The 27800-nt window shown below is 31.4% G+C and overlaps 1 pseudogene; it reads right to left on the reverse strand.

Moving 5' to 3' along the window:
- Positions 1-3282: 3282 nt before the first annotated feature.
- LOC149533925 (7-deoxyloganetin glucosyltransferase-like) lies at positions 3283-9554 on the reverse strand (annotated as a pseudogene).
- Between the last annotated feature and the right edge of the window lie 18246 nt (positions 9555-27800).

The raw sequence follows: 27800 nt of genomic DNA on the forward strand, positions 1-27800 counted from the left end.
AAAGATGAATACTTTTTCGCATAATCGCTACTTGAATAACTAATCAACCCATACAAAATAAAATAGGTTTGGACAAATTTTATTAAGATAGATTTAAAATATTCTACTAATTTTCTAAAGATGAATACTTATAGGCGCCATTGGCATTGTGTTATATCAATACTTGTGTTTACCTGATCTTATTACAATAGTATGTCAAAGTTTTTTTCTACTTTCAGATTCTACTTTAAAAAATATGCAAAATTCATGAATATTTGAAGTGAGTGTTTTCTAAAATGTATAAAAGCGGCAAAATTGAGACCAAGTTTTAATCATAACCCAAAAGATATTGATAATCTGTATTTATTTTTTCCTTCACAAGCATCAACATACACATTATAAAATTTTGTATATCTTTAGTTAAATTTACATTATTCTCACCTGTAAATCTTTAGAATTTGTTGTGTCCCAGAATATTTGTTAGAGAGTAGTTTCATATTACATAATTAGAACAAGGAACAAATTATCGTTCATTTGAATTTATTAGACTCACAAGTTTTTGGAAAAAAATCATTTGGCTTAAGGATATACCAAACATGCAACCAAGAGACCACACATTTATTCGTAGATAATAATATTTGGCACCAACATTAAGGCTTCATTAGCTTGGTACTATAATGTAATTGGCCCACTTGATGATCTACCAATAAATATTTTTGGCTTAAAATTCCTACAAAGATATTTAGATAGCCAATTTCTTACATTGAACACAAAGATATTGAATTTAAAATTAAGCAAAAAGAAGGAAAATGTGAAGCACCCTATGGATGACAAAAGAATTATGTTACTATTGTCTTGACTCAAAATAAAAAATTCTTAAGAGAAACCTACACGTATTGAATAGTACAACACATAAATTTTTAACTTTCTATTTGAAAACAAAAATAGAATATATTTTAGAGTCAATTTTGTTTAACTTTAATTACATGTTCTACACGATTGTGCAACCATATTATAGTAAGGAAGGGTTGTACTATCTGCCAATGTTGTTGGATAGAACATAGTGGGTTATTACAATAGAAAGCTTACTTTGACCTAAAATTTATAGTATTGCAAATCTAATAGTAAAGATTATAAACATAAAAATTCATTAAAAAATATAAAGTCATATTTTGCTAAGTTGTTCCATCATTTTTGAGATTTTAATAGAAAAAAAAAAATCTAAACCAAAGATATACCCCTCTATCTTGAACAATAAATCTAAACGACTATCTGACTTGCAAATTACATGAGATCATAAAAAACTAAATAGCATATGCTTAACTGGAATACTAATTTCTGCAACAACGTCATTATTACTATACATTTTTCTCTATGCTCCCACTTGGGTGGTCTGAAAACTTATACAAAAATTTCTTAGAGTACTAATACCCAAAATCCAAGTAACCTAAAAAATAAAGTCGTGGAAAGAGGCAATAATTTATTCATTTCATATTTACATATGAAACATTTCAACTTCTGCATAAAATAAAATACTCCAATAGAATATCTACAGTTCATGACTATGCTCCCACTTGGGTGGTCTGAAAACTTATACAAAAATTTCTTAGAGTACTAATACCCAAAATCCAAGTAACCTAAAAAATAAAGTCGTGGAAAGAGGCAATAATTTATTCATTTCATATTTACATATGAAACATTTCAACTTCTGCATAAAATAAAATACTCCAATTAAATATCTACAGTTGATGACTACCCGTGAGGTTTAGTCTATACCAATAAAACAATAAAAAATTGTAGGGATTAAATTCTATTTAAAAATCCAAAGTTTAGGATTTAATAGTCAATTAGTAAAAACAAAAAAAACAAAAGTTGTTGAAGAGTTCACCGCGAAAGACAATCTCTACTAGCAGGCACTTTGGCACTTTGTTGTTATTGAATGAACATAATTAAGTTTTTCAAATATTGTCTCTCTTCCTACACCTACTCCTAATGTGTTCTCTTTACATCACCTGCATTGAAACATGTTCTACATGCAGACATAAATCTTAAGTCTCAATACATCTATAAAGATTTTTTTTTTAAGAAATGAAAAATAATAAAACTACAGGAAAAATCCCCAGCAAACAATCATAAAAAAGAAATAAATATGAGAACTCTTAGTTTAATAGAATAAATTTTCAGAACTATAGAATAATAAAACTATGCACAGATTTCAAAGAATAAATTAATTAGAAAGAGTAGGTTCAAAACTATAGTCTCCACCTAACATAGGTAGGACTAACAAGTTTACAAATAATTGAAATGACAACATATAAGAACACTTTTTCAATTTGCATTGTATCTATAGAACTTTTATTTTTTAAATAATTTCTTTTGATATAGTAAATGATCATTCTATACTATATCCTACTAATTGTTTCAAATTCTCTTACCCTTGTAGGTTTTTCGAATGACAAAATAAAACATATCAATAAATGGTGTAAAATTGCAACTCCCACCTACCACACCTACCTTACAAGCAATGTGTAAGGCAAAGATTCAAGTTCTAACAATGTTCTAGTTGGTTACAGTAAATGGGAGCTATTCCTCAGTTTGATATCAACTTCAAGTTCCTAATACCTTATTTTTCTCATGTGATGAAATATTAGTCAAGTTCCTAATATCTTCTTTTTCTCATGTGATGAAATATTAGTTTTTTAATTAAAAATATTTATTTCAAAGTTTCACTATAATAAGAAAGTGCTACACTTCATGGGGTCACATTATAAATGGACGCTATTATCATCATTATAAACTTTTAAAATATTATAACTCTATAGGAAGATCTTATGACAAACCAATTAATCGCCCTCAACTTTCATTAAATACACCAAGATATAAGATTGATCCTTATAAAATTTGATGAAATTATAGTCTTGTGCTTATTATTAGATCCACAAATTACAAGATTTTGTATTCCAATAAACTATTTAGTTCTAATTAGTTGAAGAGCTTATATTTGAAAATGATGTGACCTCATAAATTGTTCATTTCTTCCACTAAGTATAAAAATGCAGTGAATGAGAATTGTGTTGAAACTTAGAATACAACATTGTAATAATAATAAAGTTAAAATATAAATATAAATTTTAATTTGTTCATATATTTTTAATATATTAAATGTACATAAAACTCAAAATCAACAAACCACAACAATAGAATAACATATAACTTAAATATATATAATAAAAATGTTAATCCAAAAAATGAAAGAAATGTTTATATTAATATTTCACATGAAGAACAAAATATCAAGCCTTCCTCATCAAACCAAAATCATTGCAATAATATGCTTAGATAAAAATAAAACTTATACTTTTCCACTATGTCACTAATCCAATAAAACTGAATAACCACACACGCCTCTTCTTTCCCCACCTCACCACAAAAAAGTCAGAGAAGAAGTCATAGTCAAATAATATCTGTCAATCAATAAACTGTTTCTCCATATGAAGAAGAAATATACTGTAGTTGTTGAATGATGAGCCCCCTTCCTTTACAGTTTCTCTACTGGTTCTCATTAATTTGACGACTTGCTTCCTTATCTCTGCACCGTCTCCTCCCTCAAGCAATCTGTCAACGGCTTTAACAATCTCCCCCTTCTCTATTACTCCACTCTCATTCGATTCCAAAGGAAGTCCAATCTTCCAAACATCCACAATATATGTGCGGTTAAGAAACTGATCTACGAAATAAGGGGAGCAGATCATCGGAACGCCCATGGTGATGCTCTCCTGTACAGAGTTCCAACCACAATGAGTCACAAAGCAAGCTATGGATGGATGAGACAACACCCTTAACTGTGGAGCCCAAGAAACTATGCAGCCTCTCTCTCTCACGCAATCGAGAAACCCTGCCTCAAAAATGGGTTTACTGCCCTCCATTAGATCCGATCGAACAACCCAAAGAAATGGCCTGTGTGTTCTCTCCAACCCCTCTGCGAACTCTTCAACTTGGGTTTGACTCCACACGGCCAGGCTACCAAAGGAGACGTAGATCACAGATTGGGCAGGCTGTTTGTCTAACCACTCCAAACATTCCAAATCATCTTCCCAGAAGCTTGGGATGGCCATGCTCGTGTCGCCCTCCAGAAATTCGGGAGGAATCAAAGGACCGATTGGGTAAACTTCCACCTCTCTGTTTAACTCATCCACCACTGGACTGTCAACTCGTAAAAGGAGTTGCTGAGGACACGCTTGATCTGCTTTAAACTTTCTCCCATTCTGATGCATTTCTTAAACATCTTCTCCCCGCCGAACAACCATTGAAGATCTTCAGGGCGCAGGGGCGGCATGGAGGAAATATAGCTTCTGATCTTCTCTTATTTCGGAGTTCCTTCAATAACACAAACCGCAATAAGTCTCACAAAAACCGAAAAGCAAAAGACAAAAGGAGTAAGATACGTGATTCCGTCTTGCCAGCCGGACTAAGGATCCCAAGAGAAACCAGCCTGGGAATGAAGTAGCGGATAGCATAGTCGGCAACAAGAAATGCGTGGAAAGAAAAGAGAGGAATTTGATAGAAATCGACCACCTCCTTCAACCCAAAAGATATGATTGCATCTACTATTACACCGGTGATTTTGTGCTCTTCTTCCCTCTCGTTTATCTCGTCAATGACCCTTTTAATGACCGATGGAGCCATTGTGAAAAATCAAACTATTGCAGTCATTGATTATTAATCTCCTATCACAAATGATTATTAAACTGCTGAAAACAAATTCTCAGCTAATATTGAAAAATAACACAACTGCAACTTCACTTAAAATACGGAAAGAAATGCGCAACAGAATCAACACAATATTTTCGGACAAATTGTCCCTGGAAAAACCCCTAAGGGAAAACCAGTTCTACAGATGAGAAATTATATTAAACTTCAGCAAATCAAGAGATACAAAATTCCTTGCCTCACACTGGCAGAACTCCGACAACCTCCTAATTTCTTCCGCTGATATTTCTCACTGCTATCTCTGCGCTAACACTGCGCCTTTGCTAACACTGCAAGACTGTTTGCTAACACTGCAAACTGCTTCTCTAAAAGCTTCCTTGCTAACACTGCAAAACTGTTTGCTAACACTGCAAACTGCTTCTCCAAAAGCTTCCTTGCTAACACTGCAAGACTGTTTGCTAACACTGCAAACTGCTTCTCCAAAAGCTTCCTTGCTAATACTGCAAGACTGTTTGCTAACACTGCAAACTGCTTCTCCAAAAGCTTCCTCGCTAACACTGCAAGACTGTTTGCTAACACTGCAAACTGCTTCACAAAAGCTTTTCTCTTGCTAACACTGCAAGACTGTTTGCTAACACTGCAAACTGCTTCTCCAAAAGCTTCCTTGCTAACACTGCAAGACTGTTTGCTAACACTGCAAACTGCTTCACCAAAGCTTCCTTGCTAATACTGCAAGACTGTTTGCTAACACTGCAAACTGCTTCTCCAAAAGCTTCCTGCCTTACTCTCCAAATGCCCCCTAGACCCCTTTTTATACTACTCTCGTTGGTAAACCAATGACCGAGATTAAAACAAACCAACGGCTGAGATTAAGACAACTCAACAGCCAATAATAGAATTGGTTGCAAGGTGTCCAAAAGGGAATCTCTAAAATTAGTAAATAATAACCATTTACTAATTTTTGGCAAGTGGACAAACAGCTGTCCAAACCACCCATAAATACAACCGCTATTCATAGATAAGGACGAACAGCTGTCTAAGCTACCCATAAATAGTGCTGCTATTTTCGGGTCAGAAATAACAGCTGTCCAACTAACAATAATTAACACTCCCTCTTAGCGAGGAAGCTGTTCTGCATGACACCCATCTTATCTCTGAAGAAGATAAATTTGGCCTTTCCCAAAGCCTTCGTCAGAATGTCTGCTACCTGCTCATCTGTAGGTATGTATTGTAGTCGAACAACTCCCCTTTGTACACAATCTCTGATGAAGTGATATCTGATATCTATATGTTTAGACCTATCATGAAACACTGGATTTTCAGACAACTTGATGCAACTCTGATTGTCACAATGTATCATAGTAGTCTCAACCTTCTGACCAAACAAGGCAACTAACAACTTCCGAAGTCATATAGCTTCACATGTCGCCATGCTAGCTGCTATGTATTCTTCTTCTGCTGAACTTAGAGCCACAGACTTCTGCTTCCTACTGAACCAAGATACAACTCCTGATCCCAAGCTGAAACAACACCCTGAAGTGCTCTTTTTGTCTGTTGTACTTCCTTCCCAATCTGCATCAGTATAGCCTATCAACCTGATACCTTCACCTCGAACATATATGATCCCATACTCGACTGTACCACACAAGTAACGTAGCACATGCTTAGCTGCTATCCAATGCATTCTCTTTGGTTCAACCATGAACTGACTAAGAGAGTTTACTGCAAATGCTATATCTGGTCTAGTGTTGACCAAATACATAAGCGAACCAATCAACTGTCTATATAAAGTGGGATCTACATCTTTCTCCTTAGATGAATCGTCATGCTCTGTGCTCACCTCTGGAACACCTGTCACTGTCTCACGAAGCAATCTAAGTGCTCCATGATGAATATGGCCCAACCTCCTATGCAATAGCTCTCCAAGATCTCTAGGATTATTGTTGCTCATAAGTGCCTTAGGAGTATCAAACTGCAATCTATAAAGACGACCACTCCTAACTCCAATAGTTATGGGTGATTTCCAATCTTTGTGCTTAATCAACACATGTGTCCCTCTAAAGAGTACATTATACCCCCTATCCTGAAGAACAGATATAGAAATCAAATTCATACCTAAGCCCGACACATATAACACATCATGAAGAGGAATTATCTTTCCATTCTCCCTCTGAAACTGAACAGTCCCTTTCCCAACAGGGTTGAGTTTGGACAAGTTTCCCATAGAAATCTGGATGTTGGTGTCCTCCTCCTTGTAACTGGAGAAGTACTCTCTAACTCCTGTCATATGAAATGACGCCCCACTATCTATATACCAAACACACTGTGAGGTTGAGCTAACCATACAAGCTATGAGTGCAAACTCATCTTCCATTCTGCTGGAGAGTTCTGCTGGAGAGTTCTTCTGCACTTGCTGAAGCTGCCACCTACTTCTTACCCTTTTTCCTCTCTGGGCAATCACTGACATAGTGACCAAACTCGTGACATCCAAAGCACTTAACCTTAGAAAGGTCCTTCTTCTTCTTTTCACTTTGTGAATTTGATCCTTTGCTAGATCCCTTCTTTGCTTTCCCTTTACCCACTAGGGCAACGTTCTCTTGTTCCACCTCATTTTTCTGACTCTTGTTGGCCCCATTGACAAGACTTAGTCTAAACTCCTCCTGAGTGAAATCAGTCCATAGTCGATCCCAACTTGGTAAAGTATCTCGTCCACTGACAACTTGAACAAAGACACTCCATTGTTTAGTAAACCCATTTAGGGCTATTCTCAGTAGCTCATCATCACTAGGGCTATCTCCAACAGTTGCTAACTCATCCTTGACAAGTCTGAGCCTGGTGAGGTAACTTGTGACGTCTTCTCCCTAATTCATCCGGGTATTCTTTAGCTTCTCTCTGAGAATCAACTTCCTATTAGTGGTAGCATTCTGGTATAGATTTAGAATGGCGTCCCACATCTTCTTTGCTGTATCTAGCTCCGAGATATGTGGAATAATATGATCCTTGACACCATCAAGGATAATCCTCCTCGCTTTGGCATCGTCCTTCCTATATGCTACAAGCTGTGTTGCATCCGTTGGTACAGGTACACCACTGGTAGCATAATCCTTGATACCATTCTCTTCCAACAATAAAGAAATTCTGGCCTTCCAGACACCAAAATTTGAGGCACCATCCAATCTATCCTGATCTCTCAAACCAGCTGAAGCCATCTCAAGGGTTTAAAGCAATAATAAATCTAAAGAGATCAAAATTTCTTTCCTAGGGCAAAACTCTTCTACCCTTAACAATGCTCTGATACCATGTGAAAAATCAAACTATTGCAGTCACTGATTATTAATCTCCTATCACAAATGATTATTAAACTGCTGAAAACAAATTCTCAGCTAATATCAAAAAATAACACAACTGCAACTTCACTTAAAATACGGAAAGAAATGCGCAACAGAATCAACACAATATTTTCGGACAAATTGTCTCTGGAAAAACCCCTAAGGGAAAACCAGTTCTACAGATGAGAAATTATATTAAACTTCAACAAATCAAGAGATACAAAATTCCTTGCCTCACACTGGCAGAACTCTGACAACCTCCTAATTTCTTCCGCTGATATTTCTCACTGCTATCCCTGCGCTAACACTGTGCCCTTGCTAACACTGCAAGACTGTTTGCTAACACTGCAAACTGCTTCTCCAAAAGCTTCCTTGCTAACACTGCAAAACTATTTGCTAACACTGCAAACTGCTTCTCCAAAAGCTTCCTTGCTAACACTGCAAGACTGTTTGCTAACACTGCAAACTGCTTCTCCAAAAGCTTCCTTGCTAATACTGCAAGACTGTTTGCTAACACTGCAAACTGCTTCTCCAAAAGCTTCCTCGCTAACACTGCAAGACTGTTTGCTAACACTGCAAACTGCTTCACAAAAGCTTCTCTCTTGCTAACACTGCAAGACTGTTTGCTAACACTGCAAACTGCTTCTCCAAAAGCTTCCTTGCTAACACTGCAAGACTGTTTGCTAACACTGCAAACTACTTCACCAAAGCTTCCTTGCTAATACTGCAAGACTGTTTGCTAACACTGCAAACTGCTTCTCCAAAAGCTTTCTGCCTTACTCTCCAAATGCCCCCTAGACCCCTTTTTATACTACTCTCGTTGGTAAACCAACGACCGAGATTAAAACAAACCAACGGCTGAGATTAAGACAACTCAACAGCCAATAATAGAATTGGTTGCAAGGTGTCCAAAAGGGAATCTCTAAAATTAGTAAATAATAACCATTTACTAATTTTTGGCAAGTGGACAAACAGCTGTCCAAACCACCCATAAATACAACCGCTATTCATAGATAAGGGCGAACAGTTGTCCAAGCTACCCATAAATAGTGCTGCTATTTCCGGGTCAGAAATAACAGCTGTCCAACTAACAATAATTAACAGCCATGCTGTTATCTAATGCTTTCATTACAGCTAGAATGTTGCTGCGTTCGACATCTGGAGGCAATCCATCAGGAATTGATATCATTCGGATGCCATTCCAGTTATTAGGGTTAGGGTTTCCATTCCTGGCTTGCATTATTCGGCTGAGTGAAATCGGTGTTGAGGAAGGTAATGAGGAAGCCATCGGAGATGAGCTTCCAAGCGAGCTGCATCATGGGATTGATGTGGCCTTGGTAAGGAAGGGGGATCAGAAGTGCGTGCCCACCCATTATTGAGGCACCTGATTCTTTCAAGACAATTGGACAATATCAGCGAAGGAATGGACTAAAATTAAGCTTCTAGCATACTACGATAAATGACTCAAATATCTATATGTTTAAGGTATAGGTTCAGTCCAGAATAGCCTGGCCATCATGCATACAGTCTTCTCTAACAATTTGGACAATAATCATACAAAATGAATTACAGCAAATTTCGGGCACTTGAGATAAATGTACGTATCTTTTCGAAAAGCAATTATTTCTAGTGGTGGTTTCTGTCACGTTACTTTGTGTAGTCGATAGTTGTTATTGTCATTCATATTGCAATCGTGCATCAAGTTGCTGCTCAAGTTAAATATTTTACGTTTCTTTTGGAGCTGTCAGTTTCGCAAATGTTGATATATCTGTCTTCATATTGAATTTGGTCAGGCACGCTTATCATACCTTAATTTTGATCGAGTTTTATTACATTGTTTATCTATAGGAGAATACCAAAACCTTTTCAATTGGAATACACTCTCAATTTTTCTTTCCAGTTATTAATTGTAAGAAATATATAGGATGTATTAACAATAGTATGCTTATATTTCTCATAATTATTTTGAGTGACTATTTGAGCATTTCTATATAAATATTGGGAAAATATTCTAAAAGACTGAAGTATATGATTATTAGAATATCTTTAAGTAGATATTTAGTTATATTTTGAAATTATTACATTTTTTATTCTTAAAATATATTAAAAACTTGCAATATAGTCTTATTATCTAAATAAAAGCAATAGATATAAACAATTAAGTTTGATAAAAAGATAATCTACATTCTATGTTAATTTAATCTTAATGTACTCCTAATATTAAATTTGTAAAGTTCTATATCCTAAATAAAATAAAATATATAGATAGATGTTTAATATTGTAATAATCTTACTAATTTTAACATTAATTAGTTAACAAATCATATTAAGGAAATTTAACTGAAATAACCAAAACAAAATAAAAAGCATTCAAAATATATATTTTGTATAACTTACAAGTTAAAAGTTTGTATTACAAGTTATAAAGTAAGTTTGAAGAAGAAAATTGTGTAAATATATTTTATTAGGTTGGTAGTCAGAACTTGTCATACATCCGGTTCATAGTATTTTCAATACATGTAAATGTATATATTCGCAAGAGCCTTCCACACTGTCCAATACGGTCAAATCAGAGGATGGCGCTCCTGAAGGATTATAATATTCTTTGGAATTATATTACAGACGTGTTCAAACAATTTGTGAATGGGATGTCGAATCTGATAAAGCTATTGTTTTGCAGGTCCAAGTGTAAAAACGTTGTTAACTTGAATAATTTGTTGAATCAATTCGGCCATATAATTTTTTTTAAAGATCTTAGATAAAGGTAATTTACATAAAGGTCACAATTGAAAAGAGTCTCAGATAAACCAATAGATGGTGGTCCCTCTCTGAAAAAAATAGACAAGTCAGTGAAAGACGGCCCATGCCATGTTTGTAAAGGGAGAATCAACAAAATAATACCAAACTAAATATAAATATCCTACCACAAAATAGTTCGTAGTCATACTTTTTCTGAAATAGTATGGAATGGTAGGAGTTTGAATGGTACCTTGCCCATGAAGTCATGTTGAATTTCGCATAATCATTAAGAAGAAATTTACTTGTTAAATTCAACAATTTTAATGGAAGAATCAGGTCCATTTATGTGTAAGTTCTAAACATGGTTGTTGAGGACAAAATCATTATAAGAGTTCTTATGTTAAAAAAAAAATTAATTTTGAGGAAGACTTCTATTGATTTATTGTTTTATGCCATATTCAATAGTAGAACAAAATATCAAAATATCTTATCTTCTCTTGAATAAATTCTCATGTATGCTAAGATTGCTAGAGGATCATATGATGACTCCAAGGTTCCTTCAATGCAAGGCCTTGACCGTGGATAAGCTCGGTAGTTGATGTGATTTTCTGATGATCACAAGGGGCCTTCTAAATGTTTACTCTATTTCATTTCAAGCCATACTAGTTGTTGGAGCTATTTGAATATTTTGCAATGAAGTGCCTTTTTTTGGATTTTCACAAAATATGAGGAAATAAAATGGGATATGGTTTAGGAACTCTATTCTAATCCTAAGGGAAGCAATCACAACAAATAATACTTTGGTAGACAAATTCCTCAATTTACCAAGCTTCGCTTCGTCAAGTCTACAACTACACATGACTACACATGAACTGGTGCAATCTTCAAGGGTTATGATGAAATATTTCCAAACTACCACATACACCATCACAATGAACAATGTATACAAATGATAGAAATTAAACATATGCATGAAATGGGTTCAGGCTAGCTTTTTCACAATGATTTAGAATCACTAAAATGTCAAAGGTATGAACCAAAGGAATTCATCAATACAACATAATATTATCCATTACAATCCCAACATTTTAACCAAACTAAACTTAATCTAAATGACAAAATTTAAGAAAATAAGCAAGTGCCAAGACTTATCGAGTATTCACCAAGCTTCAATAAAAATTCTATTATCTCAATAGCTCAAAACAACAATCCCAAAATCCTCCTTTTAAAAATGAGAAATGAGGCCATGATATAGGTCCTCAATTACAATGGGTGGCCTAGATGAAGACAATAGCTGATGGCCAAGATTATGCCATATCAACCTTAGTTAGAGTTAGGTCAAAGAAATCAAATCTACATTAATGGAATAAGGAATCCACTACTGTAGTGAGTAATAAATACTCATTATTCATGCTTGTCCATAAAGGGAGTAAGGGGAAATAAATGACCACCAAGCACATACTAAATATGCAATAAATGCATCTATCCTTGATTCCCCCACCTATAGACATGGAATAGATCTAATACCATCTCAAACTCTTATATACTACTACTTGGTATTGATTATTATTTTAACTCCAAAACTATAATTGTTTTCTTTGCCTTTATTAAACTTTCTTCCCAATCTGATAGAACATCTTGAATGGTGTGCATGGTATTTGAGAAAATGGCAAAGTTCTCAAAATCATCCATTTCAAAAAAAATCAATTGAAAGAACTCCTCCAACTTTACTTTCAATTTTGTTGTTGTCATTTCCTCCTCTACCAATCTCTTACCATTATGGCCCTAATAATCACATTCTTGCTAAACATGGATTTAAAGGTCAAGGTAGTGAAGAATTTGAATGAGTAATTCGTGTCCTCCTAAAAAATAATAGTCATGAATATACCCATGTTAATCAAATTTGTAGTGGCCTTCTCACGATTTTGAATCTAGATATTATTGCATTGGACAAAAAACCTTCTCTATATTTATTTTCATTAGATGATGTTATAACTCAATTCTTTGGAGTGTATGATGATTTTCTTTCTTTTCATCACAATTAAAGAAAGCAATATTGTTTGAAAACTAAAGAATACTTTGGAGGATAGGTTGATCCTAAAATTAGTTTTCCTCCACCAATAGAAGACAATCAAAAGATAAATATCCTACTCATAATACTCTAGATGTATAAATGGATCCTAATGACCTTAATAGGTTACTAAAATTGGAAAGTTCCTCAATAGGGATGAACATCAAAAAGTTATTGATCTTCATCTTAAATTCTTGGATACTTCTTCTAGGTTATATTTCACATCAACACCATAGATCTATGTCACCTTTTAGGATATAAAAACCTATTTTGGTTAAATCTCATTTCTCTATCAAAACCCAATTTTTTTCAAAAACTAAAAATACCATTTATAGATCTCATATTCAATATCATCATTATGTAAATTTCAAAGTTTTTTAATTTTTTATAATATGTTATAATTTTAAAATATTATAAGTGGATATTTTAATATTTTAGAAGATGCTCCCTCAAAAGAGGAAAAATATAGTAAATCGTATCAAAAAATAATATATCTTTTGATTTATCTCTAGAGGAAAGAGTCATCTTCAGGAATATGTAATTTTTTTCAAAAGGTGTAGATTTGATAGCGATGTTTTGATGTGAGGAAAAATGTTTGGATTCTGATAAGGTCGACCTTGAGTACTTATAACAAACAAAATATATATAAAAAATAATTTATTTATTTTTTGTTCCCTAGCTATAAATGTTATTTTCAAATTAGAACAAAAAGAGATGATTTGCATATACTTTTTTGACAAGAACTACAACCTATATTTTTTTATATGAAAATTATAGGCATAAAATTCATCCATTTTTAGACATTTCATCAGTTTACATCATCTTCAAATTCTAAACACAAATATCATTTTTATGTCATAAAATTTGAATGGTTGCATTATGAGATCATTTTTCTTTATAAAAAATGACATGGGTTTGTGCTTTTACAAATAACATTTATCCCAATATTGTTATGCATAACATCATTCTTTCTCATAATGCTAAATCTATTAAGGAAAAGATTTTTAAGATGAATCCTATCATTTCTCTTCTTTCTAGGACTAAAATAGAAAAGCTTTGGGATATAGATTTCATATGTCCAATTAATTATTACCCTTGGATCTCTAATATCATATATTTTCCTAAAATTGAGAACAAAACAAGGATGCTCATTGAGTTCTATGATTTAAACAACACCTCATTGAATGATGATTTCCCCCTTCCTAATATTGATATGATTATATATTCTACTACTAGACATGCATTTTTATCCTTCATGGATAGATTTTCATGATGCAATCAATTTCTTATTCCTCCTTATGATCAATACAAGACCACTTTCATTACACTTTAAGCGATCTTTTTTGGGTCATTATGCCTTTTAGTTTAAGGAATACAGGTGCTACATATCAATACACAAGGACATTAATATTCCCTAAGTACATTCAAAAAATTCTTGTAGATTATGATGATGAAATTATTTCTAAATTCATGGAAAAAAAGTTGTATTCTTTCACTTAGAAATATATTTGAAAGGATACGTAAATAAAATATGCACTTAAACCTGCAAAACTATTCCTTCTAGGTTGATAGTGGAAAAATCCTATGTATGATCATTTCTAATTATAACATTAAAGTATATATTAATATAATTGGTGCCATCATTAGCATGGATCTAATGAAGAATATTTCACAGTTTCATAGCCAACAAGAAAAGATACAAGCTATACATATGTTTGTTTTGTCTCAGTGATGTGTCCTTACTTCCTTCTTTTCTTTCTATCTCCTTTTGGAGTAGAGTTTTTCCCTCTAGTCTTTATCTATTTCTCTATTTATTTGAGATTTGGTTATTTTTGGGTACCTTGTTAGGCCACATTGTTGGGAGCCAAGTTCTCTTTCAACATTGCATTTTAGTTTCATTTATTTTTATGCATTTTTTGTAGCTGCATTGTTTCTCATCTTAAGGTGGGTTGTTAGAGTAAAGAGTTAATTTAATTTAATTTATTAAATTACCTTTACCCCCTTCTTAATATTTCACTTAATCCACTTTTCAATTCCATTTAATAACTAATTAGTAAAATTATTGTTCATGTCATTTACCTCTTAGGGTTTTCCATTTTCGATATCCCTCTATAAGGATTGATCTTTTATAATTATTCTTATTCTATTCATTTCTAATAATATAGTTTATATATTCTTATAGAAAAACCATTTCCTCTACTTATCTCCAAATATTGAACAAGCTACAATAGATCGAGCTCTGATATCATGAAGGATTTGAGCAAGACAAATCTATAAAGTCCAAAGAATACCTGCATGCAAGAACCTTCATAGAGAAGAAAAGGAAAAGAAGAGGCAAGGAATTTTCTCTAAGAATACACAAATGATGTTATTAGAAATGAATAGAATAAGAATAATTAAAAAAGATGAATCGTTATTGAAGGAGATCAAAAACCTAAAAGGGAAACTCGAAGAGGTAAATGACATTCAATAATTACTAATTAATTATTAAATGGAAATGCAAAGTGCATAAAGTGAAATCTTAAGAAGTAAATGTAATTTAATAAATTAAATTAAAGTAACACTTTAACATTTCACACCTAGTAGATCTTACTATTCCTTTTACTTCCTTTCTTTAGAAAGATACTACTTTCTCTTGAAGTGATGATAGAAAGTACTCCTTCAAATAATTCAAATCTCATCTCTCTAATCATCCTCTATTGTAGCCTACTAAACCAAACAAATAATTCTTTCTCTACATTTTATCTCCCTTAAGATCATTGAACATTTTCTTGGTTCAACGTCTATGTATATTATGAGATGTGGTATACTATGGTCAAAAAATAATGTCTTGCTTCAGTTTTTGCTTGTCAAAAAATGAGACGTTTTCTACTTAATCTAAAATTTGATGTTTTTCTAAAGTTTTATCTTTTAAAGCATCTCTTTTCAAAGCCTCATTATTAGAAATTTTAGCTAAATGAGTCATTCTCCTAATAGATTTTGATTTGAAATTGATTTCTCAAGAATGTATTAAAGGATAAACCTTAACTAATGATTTAGGTTAGGCTCCTTCATTTTCTTCCATGTTAGATCCCAATTATTTTCAAATTGAGTTTTACTTTTCTATTGAGATTGATGATACTTTATAATTATACATTGATGGATCTAGATGTCAAACTAGGTTTGTTGTGGGTGTCATCTTAATAAACCCATCTAACTAACCCATTCCTCTATCCTATAAACTCATTTTTCTTGCACTAATAACATATGTAATTATGAAGTACTATCACTAGGTTGAAATAAAATGTATCTCTATAGATTAAAAAAAAAAATCAAGCATCTTAGTGATTTGCAATTTATTGTGCAAAAAATTAATGCAACTTATCAAGAAAAGAGTGATAAATTAACTAAGTATCATTATCTTTCTATAAGGTTATGTGGAATTTTTTCTTCTTTTTTTTATATTCAATCATTACCTTAAAATGATAATATGCGTGTTGATTCTATGGTAAGTGTTTCATCTCTTATTTTTTTAAATGATAACATGAAAAACTCTCAATTTACTATGAAATTCCTAGTTTATACTTCTATCTATGATGATGATACATTGGATACTACTTGGCTCAACATGCATCTTGATGAATGGTATCCACACAAATTTCACTATCTAAAGGATGATCTATTCCTTGAACCAACAACTAGGAATTTTAGGAGAAGATTTTGGAAGAATGTATTGTGTTATATATCATCCTTGTTGATGTCCTATACAATTTTTCTTACAATGCCCTTTTCTTAGATGACTAATAAAAGTGATATCAATATATCTTCACAAGAAGCTTATGCTATATCCCAGAGGGGGAATTTTGGTGGAAATTAATTGGTTAACAAACTTCTTTTCATGGGATACTATTGGTAAAATATGTAATAAGATTTATTTCTTTTTTGTCAAAAGGTATGTATAGTGTCAACATCATTACAAGCCAATTCATTCTCTTGCATATAAGTTACACTCCCAAGTAGCTCCTCATTCCTTAAATATGGGGTTTGGATCTCATCTATAAGATATCTCTCCCATGTTCTCAAGGAGACTTTTATATCATCATGGCCAATGTCTTTTTATGAAATGGGTTGATGTTTTCCTTCTTCATCCAACTACTTTTGAGGTTACTTGTGATTTTGGTCTTCAAAACATCGTTTCTTGATTTCATATTTTGATGAAAATAATTTTTTACAATGAAATCCCATTCAATAACAAATAAGAAAAATATGTCTAAGATAAATATTGTATCCATCAACACTTTTCTACTCTCTATTTTCCTCAATCTAATGGTAGGGTTTAATCTTATAACAAAATTATCAAGCAATTCCTTAATAAATGAAGGACAAACACATTATGGATTCGAACACAAAATTACATTATGATATCTAGGCTTATAGGACAAGTCTCTGCACTAAGACTAGAACATCATCTTATAATCTACTTTATGGTGTAGATATGCTTATGTCATTAGGGTTATAGATTCCTTCTTTGTGATTTTGATTCCAAATTATAATGTTTATCTATAGTTTTAGAAAACAATGATTGCAAGAGCTATACATTTTAGATGATAAATATATTAGTTCTCTAGAATAGATTATGGCCCATCACAAATCTATTATTAAAAGATATAATGATAAAGTAACTAAGTGTTACTTTTCTATTGTGGATTTAGTTCTCTATGACAATTGAAGAAACTTGAAAGTCCTACCTCGAGAAAAAGGGAAGTTTTTTCCTAATTGGTTACATCCTTTTGACATAAGGTTATGTATTTTTTCATATAAAATAATGATATATGAATGTTATACCTCTTAAGGAGCTTATAAATATTATTCATTTGCAACATTATTGCACCTAAGAGTTCATCTTCTCTTCATTTCCTAATGTGCTTGCATTTACCTTTTGAGTATAGTATATGCTTTATCAAATGTTGTATATAATATTTTCATTAAAATATTGTACTTGAAAGTATTAGTAAATATCTTTTATCATCACCTCATGTTTATTCTATTAATTATAGAAAATATTAAAAATAGAAATATTATAAGAGACATAAAAACATGAAGTTGTACATCATACATACATACATTAATACATACATACATACATACATACATACATACATATATATATATATATATATATATATATATATATATATATATATATATATATATATATATATATATATATATATATATATATATATATATATATATATATATATATATATATATATATATATATATATATATATATATAGCTAAGAGGAACCATTAATTTTTTTTCCATATATTTAAATATTGTTTTAAATACATTAATGTTCATCCATCGAATGATGAGATCACAACCTATCGAATCTCTATGTAGACGATAATGGGCTATGTAAATATGATGTGCAGGTGTGGATCCCAAATGACTTCAACTCTAATCTACTCCACATCCTATTTCATAGCTCTTATAGGTCATGATATAGCTTCTCCTTGGTCTCTCACTTTATTTACAACTCTAGTTCTATGGGGGAAAACATATTTTTCTGTCTCCCTAGATCTTATTTTCTCTCATAGCACACCTATGAGGTCAACTATAAACTAAAATCTAGGAAGATGTATCTAAAGGAATCCCTAATAAAAGATCTTCACTCATTGATGTGAGTTTCATCTAAAATTTATAGATTTATCATTTTTCACATGTACTTTTAAATTTTGCATCCTTTTAGATCAATTGCACTTATACCAAAGTTTCTTATATACATCAATCTCCTTTGGAGAAGCTAGGATGTCTTTCTCAAGGTGAAGTTGGGATAATAGGTTACTTTCTTTCTCTTTACTCTACCTATGTTTTCTTGATTGGGGGATTATTTTCATGGGCTCATACTAGTAGGATCATAGAGGTATGTATTCTATGAGGAACGATGGATCCCCATCTATTATCCCACATACTGCTTACACCCCACTCCCCATTTCAACTCCATGAAATATGCATTGGGTGGAAAATTATCATTTTTTTTATCCTCTCCTCTACACTAAGATTTGATCAATGGATGTAGATACTTGGTGAGGTAGTAATCTCTTAGTAGGGGTCTAATTCCCTTCATGCTCATGTATTATAGATAGTTACTCAATACTCATATATCCTCTACTATAGGAGGGATTCTACCATCATCTAATCTCTTTGTATTTTTCATCTCTTTATCATCAATAGTAAGTCATACTATGGTACCATCCCTCTATATGTACCTCTACCCATGGTTGTATTGGGGTACTAGTGTAGAAATATCCTACTAAAGTTTGAACTATTGGATTACCCAATCAAAATAGTAGGGTATGTAATGTAGTCGTGTTTTCCCTCAAGTTACCTATGTCTATGTATCTATCTCAACTAAATTACTTTGTAGTAATGTTCACCTTGAAACTACCACATATGGATGAATGAGTAAACATATTCTTTTGATGACTCTTCTGGTACATTAACTAGATATCTAAATAGTCTAGTACATATGCCATGCTTGGAGACCCACACCTATAAGAGTGTTCACACTAATAAGATCGACCTCTAGTAATTGGAAAATATTTCTATTTCATAGTATAAACTTAAAAACATTCTTTGGCCCCATGAATATATAGCTAGCTCCCTCTCCTTAAAAAAAATTACATGACCTAGAGGGGTGTCTAGAATAATATGCCTTTTATGTCAGACATCACCACCATAGAATTCTTGCATGCATGAGGTATCTGAAAAAAGGAATTCTATTGAATAGGTTTCCTTTTATACTAAGATGATCAAGCCTCTCACTACCTCCATATAGTAGTCTCATTTAATACTCATAATATTTGTTGATCTCATACATAAACTAATGGGCTTGCATTAGATAAATTCTAGCCCTCATATTAGAAGCCTTAAAATCAAGTAGATCTCATCAAGGCTGATAATCATATCTCATACTATAAGATGGAATATATTTGTATCCTCATCCCATCTGTCTACTAGAGCCAATAATATGGCCCTATGATTGCACATGTGTGGAAGTTAGGCTATCTAGTACCCACCTGTGTTGCTCAATATTTGTGTCTCCTTTACTCCAAAATCTCCTTTATGGTCATAGATGTTGATCATGGTATGGGACATATAGTGGTCTTTCATAAATAGAAAATCGTGCAATGGAAACATGATGGATTTTGATCAATTTCTCATCTTAGATAGTGACATATAAAGATAAAATCTAGAAAACTAACCTAATCTATTGTAGGTCAACCTCCCTAGTATTGGTTGAATTAATGGGTGTAGTCATCTATCTCTACACCATCTAATATTATATATTAAGGCACTGCCATCCATGTTGATGAGAGTTCCTTCTTCTTCCACATGTTTCTCCTCCTTCTTCTTCACCTTCAAGTAAAAGTACTAAATAAGTTTCAAAATGGTAATTTCTCTTTATTCACATTCTATTTAGGTTACTTTTTGGACTTTTTTTTTCAAATAATTAACTTTACCTTTTTGAGATATTAATGCTCTCTCTCGCACATTTCATCATATCTTGAGCCTAGAAACTTCTACTTGACTATCACTCTAGGTATTGTAATTTAGATTTAGTAAAATTTTCTATTCTAGTACCTTTTGGAAATTTAGAGAATACCTTGAATGATTTTTCATAATACTTATCAACATATCATATTTTTTATTTTCTATGGTAAACATGATTCCCTATTTCACATTTTCTAAATTTGCAACTTGAAACATTGGGTATTTAGCTACCTTTGAAATTCATCAACTTTCCTTATTAAGTACTAGGTGATTTTATTTAACAATAACTTGTGGTTTTGTATGTGTGTGTGTGTGTGTGTGTATTTGCATATGTGTATATGTATATGTGTATATGTATATGTATATGTATATGTATATGTATATATATATACACACACATATATATATTTATGTATATATATATGTATATACACACATATATGTATGTATATATGTATATGTATATCGATATACATATACATATACATAAACATATATATACACATATCTATATATCTATATGTACATATGTTTATAAATATATCTATATATATATATATATATATATATATATATATATATATATATATGTATGTATGTATATATATATGTATATATAGATATGTATATGTATATATGTATACATATATATGTATATCTATATCTATATACATACATATGTATATGTATACATGTGTGTGTGTATATATATATATATGTATATTTATAATTTAGATATGTATTTATATAGATATATTAATATATGTATATATACATATACATATATATACATATATACACATATCTAGATACACACACAGATATGTGTGTGTGTGTGTGTACATTTATAACATTACCTTGCATATACACATAGTTCTATATACCACTAAATTGGGTACTGAATGTAAGATCTTAAATTAGGAGTACTTCAATTTATGATCTTTTAGCTCATGTTTAGTGCTCTTGAATTGTGATCTTTCACTTGGAGTATACACTATTTTTTCATTTTTCTCCCTTCTAGGTGAAATTAAGGCAGAAACTAACATCTTCTCCTTAAATTTCCCCTTTTCCTCTAGTGTAATAATTGAGGTAGGATATGATTTCTACACATCTTCCTCTTTCTAAGATCTATTTCCCAATTCAAATTAAAATTTCTTCGTCCCCTTATATAATTACACCTAAGCCATCTTTAGTTTTAGGATCCTGAGTAATGTGTTATTATGAATATTGATGATATTCCTATAGGTGAGTTTGTTAGCATTGATGGAGACATGACTCAATGATTATGTGTTGCATTCATGACAATGAAAGTCATTGATTATCAACATAATTTCTATTCTATCAAGAATGCAAAGTTATAGACAAAGAAGTGTTTGGCATGGTTTACGGATTGAAGATTAGATTATGCATACTTATGGTATGTTTTAAATTATGTCTATATTCTATGACTAGGAGAATGCACAAAAATATGAATACTAGATAGAGTTATGAGGATTTTAGTGAAGGAAACTTTCAGACAATGTTTCTTGAAAGTGGGTACTGTTGTTTTGATTCTATCTCCTCACAAGGATGGATTTTTCTTTAAAAACTTGGGACACGGATTGAAAACATGTTAGAGATGCCTTGGTTAATAAGTCATAATAAAAAAATCATTGTATCAGATTGAAAACATGTTAGAGATGCCTTGGTTAATAAGTCATAATAAAAAAATCATTCTATCAAAAGTTATGAAGACTGGGAGACAAAATTTTCTTTTTACCTTGAAAAGATATAAAATTGTGATGTAATGTGTATTGTAATGTATTAAGATTGTCCAATATTATTATTTTTAATTAGGAAACCCTCAAATTTGGCTCAAATAATTATTCTTTAGGACTTTGAATAAATCAATTTTTATTTTTATTTTTATGGTAGAGTGTGGTTTTTATTTATCAATGAGATCATTGTGCAAACTTCAATGTGAATATCTTTTGATCAAAGATGTGAATGATGTAGATTGATGTACTATGAGCTTCAAAGGATTTTTGTATTTGAAAGGGATTTTTTGTTTAGTTAATTAAGAAATATAAGATATTTTTATCTAGAAGATTGTCTTGTGAAGACTATTTTTTAGGCTATTTGGGCACTAGGTTTAGTTGTCCTCCTTTAAAATCCTAACAAGGTTGACACAAATTCTAATAGGGTTGACATAGCTCTTAACAAGGTTGGGATTTCCTCAAATGGTTTCAAAGTATCCTAACAGGGACTCAAATGTATTGATTGTATTTCATTAAATCTTACTAGGCATTATCCTTTCACAAGGAACTTTAATATTATTACATCATCTTGTGGGCATAATTCCCATTGGGGTTTTCTCTCTAATCAAGGGCTTCTCTATAACATGTCTAATGTTATTCTGCATGGTTATCTTTCTTAGTTTTTGAATCTATTATTTATATTTTTGATAATTAATAAAGATATTTTGAGTAATTTTAAATGCATAACTGATTCACCCAACTCCACCCCCATCTCTGTTATCTTGGTGGAAATTATTTTCTAACAATTGGTATCAAAAAATTATAAATTTCAACACCTTGAGGATATCTATGGTGTATTTTAGGATGTAAAGTATGAAGTTTAATGGAATTAATTATGAAAGTTAGAAAAAAGAATACAAGAAGATGGACCAAGGTAAGAATTTATTTTTCTTGTTGAACTTGCAAAGACTTTGGTCAGTTTATATTTACTTTTCCAGAGAGAGAGAGAGAGAGAGAGAGAGAGAGAGAGAGAGAGAGAGAGAGAGAGAGAGAGAGAGAGAATCCTTATAGGGAAAAGTTTACACAAGATTGATTCTATGTTGATAAGGATGATGAACTTAATTTTGATATGGAAAATTTCTTAGAAAGTGATGATGAGGATGATTAAGAAGTAGAAAAGGCAACCTTACCAAGTATTTTAGAAAGTCCTAATGTAAGAGTTGATAAAATATTCATATTTTAGGAAATAATACTTACAAATACTCTAAGAACTAACGTTCAAAATGCTAAGAAGGAATTATTTTATGAAATTGACACTGATTCGTAGACCAAATTGTAAGGAGAAATAGAGAGAGAAGAACCTAGACCATAGGCTAGAGTAGAAATTAGAGTTGAACATGTGACAGCTAACATAAATATAGCAAATAATCATCTTGTTGAAAAAATAATTGCAAGTAAGGAAAAATGAGTTATGACAAGGAAATAGGTAAATAAATAATTATATTTGATTACCCATGTTGATCTGAAGAATTCATACTAAGCTTGCAAATATTATTATTGTATTAAAGATATGAAACAAGAACTAGAGAAGATTGAGAAAAACAAATCCTAGGAATTGGTTCCTAGACCTAAAGATATGAATGTTTTTGGAACTAAATGGTTGCTTAGAAGAAAAATGAATGAATAAGGTGAGTTTTTGAGAAAAAGAGAAAGATCAGTATATAAAGATTGTTTGCAACAATAAGGAATTGATGTTTAAGAAACTTTTGCACCTATTTCTTGATTAGAAGTAGTGAGAATGTTTTTGGCCTATACAATTAACATGAACTTTACAATTTATCAATTGGATGTCAAAATAGCTCTTCTAAATGAAGAAATTGAAGAAGAGGTATACATTGAACAAATTGATGGTTTTCCTTTGACAAATAAAGAGGATATGGTTTTTAGATTTAAAAAAGGCATTATTTAGACTAAAAAAGTACCTAGAGAAAGACTGGATAAATATTTAATAGATTTGGGATTTATGAAAGGTAATGCTTATAGTAACTTATATATGAGAAATAATGATAATGACTTACTGATTATTGAAGTATTTTTGGATGGAATTACTTTTGGAGGTATTGATGAAGCAGGTAGCATGTTCTGAGAAGAAATGGAGAAGAAATTTGAGATGAGTATGATTGGAGAGATGAAACACTCTTTTGGTTTTCAGATTGTATAAAATGAAGATGGAATTTTCATATCACAAGATAAGTTTCTCAAATATTTATTGAATAGATTTGGATTGGAAAGTTTTAAACTTGTTGGAACACCTACACAACTGGTTGTAAACTTAATAGAAAATATTAATACACTATTGTTGAAAATAAAAAGGTACAGATGTATGATTGTTGGATTATAGTATTTGAGACATAATAGATTTGTTGTAGCTAATTCAAATAGAATTGTGGCAAGAGTTTAAGAAGATTCGAAAGAGAAACATAATGAAGTGGTTAAAAGAATCTTTAGATATTGGAAAGGCACACAATATTATGGATTATGGTATGACATACAACATGATTTCACTTTATCTACATACACTAATGGTTATTGGGCAAGAAATTTAGATGATAGAAAAAACACCAGTGGTGGAGCATTCTTCTTGGGAGGAAGATTAGTTTCTTAGCTCAATAATAAATAGGATTGCATTTTACAAACCACAATAGAAGAAAAATATGTAGCATCACCAAATAATTGTAATCAAATTATTTGGATGAAAAAAATGCTAAAGGATATTGGAATAGAGTTTACTAAACCTATTACCATATTGTGATAATAAAAGTATAATGAGTATGTCAAAGAATCTAGAGTATCACTTTTTGAGAGAAAATATTGCAAAGAAAGATATCATATTGGAATATGTTAGTACAAAGGAGTAGATAAAAAAATTATTTACAAAATCTTTGTCTAAGGATACATTTGAGTACTTGAGAGGTATGCTTGGGGTTACACCCCAACATAATTTCAAGTAATTGATGTAGAGATTACATTAATCCAACTAGTAGAAGAGCACTATTCTTATCTAGACTAAATGGTTGATGCTTCTTCTATAAGGGAGCATCTCTATTTGAGTTGAGTCATTTAGGACACTTAGTATTGGTATTAAATATCATCTTTGGACACAAGATCTTAAACATGCTATTTTAGAAATGATTAGACTTCAACAATTGACATAATGATATATTTTTCATCAATGTCTATGGTTGAGTGATTTGTACATGAAAAAATGTATTTTTGATATATTTATTGATGTCAAATGGGATAATATAGATGTTTATGTATGGAGAAAATTAACACATTCATTGTGCATACCGATTACTAGATTATTGTGAGATTGTTATGTATTGTCTAAGATTGAGATGCATGTTTACATTAATAAGAAGCATGAATGGGTGAGAAAAAAAATGAGGAAGAGGTACATATTTGGTATTCGTGGTTCTTAGATATTTTTCATCTATGTTGCGATCAATGCTAAAGGGGGATATTATTAGCATGAATACTAATGATATTCCTATGGGGAAGTAAATTATCATTTTAGGATACATGATTTAAGAGTTTTGTGTTGCATTCATAACAATGTTTATCATTGATTTCAACATACTTATTATTCTATGAAGACTAACAAAGTTATAGAGGAATAAGAATTTGGCATGGTTTGTGGATTGAAGATCAACTTATGCACACTAATGGTAATGTTCTATAGTTATAGATGCTATAGCTAAGAGAACATATAGAAACATGAAGACTAGATAGAGTTATAAGTATTTAAGTGAAGAAACCTTTCAAACAACATTTTAGGAAAGTAAGTACCCTTATTTTGATTATATCTCCTCATGTGGATAGAATTTTTTTAAGTGCACTAGGATGGAGGTTGACGACATGTTAGAGATTCTTTAATTAAGAGGGCATATGAAAAAGATCATTCATATGGAAAGTTATGATGATTGTGATCCAACAATTTTCTTGTAATTTTGAAAAGATGTAAAATGGTGATGTATTGTGTATTTTGGGAAATCCTAAAGGCCAAATCAATACTTATTATTTAGGACTTAGTATAAAGGAAATTGTATTTCCTTATGGTAGAGTGTGGTTTTTGATCAGTGGGATCATTGAGCAAACTTCAAAGAAAATATTTTTATAATATTAGAGATTGATGTGGACTAATATAGTTTTAGCTTTAAAGGAATTGTATTGGAAAATGAGTTTCTATTTATTCAATTCAAAAATATTTTATATGCTTATATTTAAGATTTTCTAACTGAAGACTATTTTTAATGCTATTTGGACAGTGCGTTCAGTTATCCTCCTTTCAACTCCTAACACATTTGACATAACTCCTAACAAGGTTGAAAATTCTTAAAAGGGATTCAAAGTCTCCAAATAGGGACTCATATGTATTTATTGTATTCCATTGACTCCTAATAGGGTCTATTATTTAACAAGAAACTATAATGTTAATACATCATCTTGTGGGCACCATTCCAACCAGAGTTTTTCCTCTGATCAAGACTTTACCTTGTTAATATATCTAGTATTATTGTGAATGGTTATCTTTCTATTATTATTTTATCTCTTTTTTACATGTTTGATAATTAATAAGGGTATTGAGAGTTGTTTTAAATGCATAATTGATTCACCCCATGACCCTCCAATTATCTGCGTGGAATTTACTTTCAAACAAAATCTTCCCATGATTCAAGCATGTTAGTGAATAGGTCAATCTAGTTTACCTATACCAATATAGGTTGACAAGGTATATATATACTTATAGGGTTTTGAGTTATGGCCCATTCCTATTTTAAATTTCAAAGGTTTTTTTCTTAGTGCTGTAGGCTCCTCTTGAGGTAATTTTTATATTTTTCTATTAAAATACAACATTGGTCTCATTTGGAATTTAAAGAATAATGATAAAATAAATAATGCACATCCCAGTCTAACATTTAGAAATTGTAAGGTGGAATAAAAAGGCTTGATCTTCATTCATTGTCAAAGAAAGTATTCTTGCATATTCTTTAATTCAACCATTTAATAATCAATTAATAACACCTTGGAGTTGCAAAGGGACCATGATTATGGATAGAGTACTTTAGACTTGGGAGCTTCATCTTATATCTATGCCATTTTAAGCTTAGGTCTTTGTCTCTTCATACTTTGGTCATTTATATGCATGCTAGCATGCTAGAGTTTTACTTTTATAGTTAGATTATTAACATTTTCTAGCTCTTTACATTCTAGATGTATACTCTATAAATCACAAGTACTAAATACACACATAACATTCTTTCTAATGACTATACATGGATGTGTAAATTACCACAATGGAAGGTTGGATAAGGTATATTCCTACTTATCCACCCATGTTTATATCACTAAGGTTGCTATAATTTCAAGCTCCAAGAATAAGGTTGTCGGGTGGAAGATATAGTAGTATAGGTCAACCTTGTTGTCCTATAACTAGAGATCTACATTTTTTATGGTTTTATACCCTAATATCACATATTTAATTATTTTGTACATTATTATTATTGTTATCTCTCTTCACCTTGTATCTCATATCTGATTTCCTCCTTTATTGGGATTAGACATGTATTTTTACATTTGAATCTTTCAATCTAGTACAAGTTAATCAATTTTACACTTAATCATTCAATTCAATT

The sequence above is a fragment of the Cupressus sempervirens genome, chromosome 10 (assembly GCF_028749045.1).
Source record: "Cupressus sempervirens isolate cs-2001-9-10 chromosome 10, ASM2874904v1, whole genome shotgun sequence".
NCBI lineage: Eukaryota > Viridiplantae > Streptophyta > Pinopsida > Cupressales > Cupressaceae > Cupressus > Cupressus sempervirens.